We start from the raw sequence: 4,456 nt of genomic DNA on the forward strand, positions 1-4,456 counted from the left end.
AGGAAGGAAGGAAGGAAGGAAGGAAGGAAGGAAGGAAGGAAGGAAGGGAGAGAGAAAGAGAGAGAGAAAGAGAGAGGAAGAAAGAGAGAGAGGACGAAAGAGAGAGAGAAAGAAAGAAAGAAAAAGAAAGAGAAAGAAAGAAAGAAAGAAAGAAAGAAAGAAAGAAAGAAAGAAAGAAAGAAAGAAAGAAAGAAAGAAAGAAAGAAAGAAAGAAAGAAAGAAAGAAAGAAAGAAAGAAAGAAAGAAAGAAAGAAAGAAGGCCTACCAAGGAGCTCACATTCAAATAGGGAAAAAAAGTGAAAATCATTATACATACTAAATGAATAAAGCACATATGGAAGGTAATCTCAGAGGGAAGGCACTAGCAGTGGGGGAAGGGAGAGAAGGAAAGAAACACTTGGAAAATGGTCTATATGTAGAAAATATTAATTACTCTTTTTACATTAGCAAAGAACTAGAAGAATTGAATGAACAAGTGCAAAAGTGAAGTGAACAGAACTAGAAGAGTTTATAAAACAACAAAAAGCATTATTGAGAAAAGTAACTGAATGACTGAAGAACTTAGTCAATGCAAACATAATTTGAGAAGATTGATAATGAATCATGCTACCCACCTCTTAAAAGAGAAGTAATGGATTTAGGTTTCAAAATGAGGAATATATTTTTAGACACAGCTGATCTGGGAATTTGCTTTGTTGTGACAATGCATAATTTCTTATGAGGACTTTGTTTTTATCTTATTTTCCAATGAGAAGAGTGAAAAGGCAAAGGGGAATGGGGATAGTGTACCAAAATAAAGAAAAGGGGAAAAAAAAGAATAGAGAGTCATTGAGGCATTTTTTTTAATGGAAGGAGGGAGGGGGGAGCAACAAAGGAAGACCAGAAATAAGGTTAGACAAGCAAGACAGCTTTGAAAGCTACAAATCAAACTGTACATAATAGAGACCTGAAGCTCAAGGTAAAATCCCCTTTTTCTGTTTTATATGTGTGTGTTTATACATATATGTGTATATATGTATACATGTGTATCTATACATATATAAAATATATATGTATATATGCAAATGTACACGGGGCAGCAAGGTTGCACAGTGGATAGAGCACTGGGCTTGGAATCAAGAAGACCTATCTTCCTGAGTTCAAACCCAGTTTTAGACACTTAGTAGCTGTGTGTCCCTGGACAAGTAACTTAACTACATTTGCCTCCATTTCTCATCTGTAAAATGAACTGTAAAAGGAAATGACAAATCACTCCTGTATCTTTGCCAAGAAAACCCCAAAAATGGGGTCATGAAGAGTTGGACAAGATTGAAATAAATGACTGGACAACAGCAACATATGTAAATACCCATTCTATTTGGTGTTTAAATTCAATCCTGGAATCAAATGAAGGTTCTTCATCTCTCCATTATCTCTCCATTCACATTCATAACTTTGCAAAGAAAAATACCTTGCCCTGGCCACCTCCCCCTTATTAATATTGTTTCTCCCATTCAGATATAACATCCCTGAGGACCCGAATTATCTTCACTTTTGTATTTGTATCCCTTGTGTTTTATTATAGTACTTGAGACAAATTAAGGACGTAATAAATGCTCATGCTTAATAATTTTCAGTTACTGATTTCATTCATCAAATGAGAGGTCAGAAGATCTGGATTAAAATCCCAGAACAGTCATTAACTGTCTGTGTGACCTTGGGTAAGTCACTGACTTCTCTGGGTCTCAGTTTCCCCATCTAAAAAAAAAAGGGAATGGGCAAGATGGTCTCTAAAGTCCCATCCAGCTAACCCCATGATACTGTGATCCTACAGTGATTCTGTATAAAAGGTTCTTATAGCCCTGAAACTTTGTATATACTATATAATGTTGAACAAGTAAGCCAATTTGGGGGAAGAGGTGAGATAGAGGAGGAGAGGGGAGAAAAGAAAGGAGACAAAGTGAAGCAAGACAAAATGAGAGGAGGTAAAAAAAAACATGTTAAAAGCAGCAGTCTGGAAAAGAACCTGGCTCTCTGCCTAGAAGATAGACATCTGTAGGAAAAGGAAGGAACTGCTGATTACAACTGCGTAAGAGCCAACAGGCCTTAGCATCTAAAGGAAATCGGATCCTATTCAAAGGAAATAAAAAAGAAATCTGATCCCAATTTAGCTGTCAATTGATGGGAGATTTATGGTGTGACTATCCCCCACCTCTGATTAACTTAAATGTTTATAGTTTTTATCCTCTCTAAACTCCCTCTTCCCTGCTTCCTTCCAACCCTATTGTACTGTTTGGAGGATGAAAAAATTCAAGAGAAAAATTCAGAAGTCCCAGGCTACTAAAGAAAGAGGCCTGCAGGACTGAGCCAGATGCTTACAGAGAGCTTAATGGTGGGGAACAGTTTGTTTTCAGAATTCGCCCTGGATCACTAATTATATGGTGAGGCCCAGCCAAAACAGATGTTACAGCTGAAAATCTTGTACTTGGGTTATTCCAAAGTTCAGTTTCCACTGTGTGACTGAGACATTACGTCAAGAGTAAGTTCAAAGGATTCCTTTGTCCTTTGAAAGGGTCCTAATCCTGGAGAGTAGTTCTGTGTTACACCTAAAAAACAATAAACTAGAGGTCAAGGGACTTGGGTTCAAATCTCATTTGTGCCCATTACTTGTGCTCTCTTGGTCAAATAACATAACCTCTCTGGTTTTGTGTTTCCTCCTCCATAAAATGAGGGGTACTAGACTAGATGACCTCTAAGGAGTGTGTTGCAAAATGTTTGTCAGTAGGCTGGGGGGTGGGGGGTGGTTGGGGGAGGTGAATATGTACGTTTTATTGCTGTTGTTCAGTAATATCCTACTTTTTGTGACTCCATTTGGGGTTTTCTTGACAAAGATATTGGCATGGCTTACCATTGCCTTCTCCAGCTCATTTTTAAGATAGGGAAAGTGAGACAAACAGGCTTAAGTGACCTGCCCAGGGTCACACAGCTAGTAAGTGGTCTAAGGCCAGATTTGAACTCATATCTTCCTGATTCTGATACCAGCACTCTCTCCATTACACCACCCAACTGCCCATAAATGTGTGTAGGACACATTTTTAAGTTTAATCTGCATTATTAAATTTTTTTTCCTTCACTCTCTTTAGTCCAGATAATCAGGAGGACCAATGACATCAGGTTGATGTCTTTGACTTGTAAGTGAATTGGATTTAAATGAGGCAGGGCTTTAAAGTCACCAGCCTCTCTCCTCCAGAGCCATCTGGGTCCAGTGGCAAGATATAAATCAGACAACTACAGATGGCTCTGGAAACAGTAGGAGATCATGGCCTTTTAAAGCTAAGATATTTCCCAGGTCTCAGTGTGTCCAAGTGATTAAGGCTATGTGAGAAACGAGGTAAAAAAAACAAATACCACTTTTACCTATCCAAAAAAAAAAAAGTGACACAGTGGATAGAGTGCCAAGGCCTGGAATCAGGAAGACCCCTCTTCCTGAGTTCAAATCTGGCTTCAGACTCTTACTAGCTGTGTGACCGTGGGTGAGTCACTTAACCCTGTTTGCCTCAGATAATCAAGAACACTATTAATCAAGCCCTGGTTTCTAGCATTTGCCTATTTCAGAATTGTAAATGCTTACACTGAAAATACAATAATCAGCTCCCTAAGTTCATTTGAATTAGTTTCAATACAGCCCTGTCTCTAAGGTCATTTCCAGTCTGTACTATTCATATACCCACTGTTTAGTTTCAAGTTGAACAGTGGATAGTGCACTGGGCTTGGAATCAAGAAGACCTGTGGGTAAATAGATTTAGAGTAAAAAGAGATCTGTGAGATTTTCTATTCCAGGGGCTCTTAACCTTTTTTTGTGCCATGGACCCCTTTGATAGGTGGAGCCCATAAAAGCCTGGTAGAGACTATGAATTCTTTCTCAAAATAATGTTTTTAAATGTATAAAATAAAATGCATAGGATTATTTTTTTTTAAAAAGGTTGGTATAACTTTTCCCATCCAAATTCAAAAACTCCCTGAAATATGGAGTCCCTGCTTTAATCCAACTCTTTATTTTACAAATTAGTAAAATAAGTCCTAAGGAGATGTCACTCACCCAATGTTATACAGAGAAGAAAGTAGCCTAGAGCTACAGAGTCACAGGAGCCAGAGCTAGAAGAGGCCTTGAAGGTCAACTAGTCCAATATCTTCATTTTGCAGAAAAGGAAACTGTGACCTAGAGAGGTCAATGTCTTCCAAGCCTCTTGACATATCCTCCATGCCTGTTGACCACTTCCTTATGAATGTATGATGTAAGACTGTCACAAGTAAATAACAGTAGAAACAGCTTAGAGAGATACTTTTGTGGGTATTTTTTTTGATGACTGATCAAATCCCCTAGTCGTGTGACCCTGGGCAAGTCATTTAACTTCCCTCGGCTTCAATTTCCCCATCTGTAAAATGGGGATAATAACAGCATCTACTTCCCAGGGTT

The 4,456-nt window shown here is 38.3% G+C and overlaps 1 long non-coding RNA gene across 1 annotated transcript in view; it reads right to left on the reverse strand.

Annotated features, from left to right (window-relative positions):
* LOC138162209 (uncharacterized) overlaps positions 1–4,456 on the reverse strand; it is a 7,234-nt gene extending 2,778 nt beyond the window's left edge. Inside the window, exon 1 of the long non-coding RNA XR_011168576.1 lies at positions 4,079–4,456. This is a non-coding gene — a long non-coding RNA (uncharacterized lncRNA). The remainder of the gene's footprint in view (positions 1–4,078) is intronic.

Source organism: Petaurus breviceps, unplaced genomic scaffold, assembly GCF_028583685.1.
Source record: "Petaurus breviceps papuanus isolate PSGF00001 unplaced genomic scaffold, PetGlider_PUasm1.0 186, whole genome shotgun sequence".
Taxonomy (NCBI): domain Eukaryota; kingdom Metazoa; phylum Chordata; class Mammalia; order Diprotodontia; family Petauridae; genus Petaurus; species Petaurus breviceps.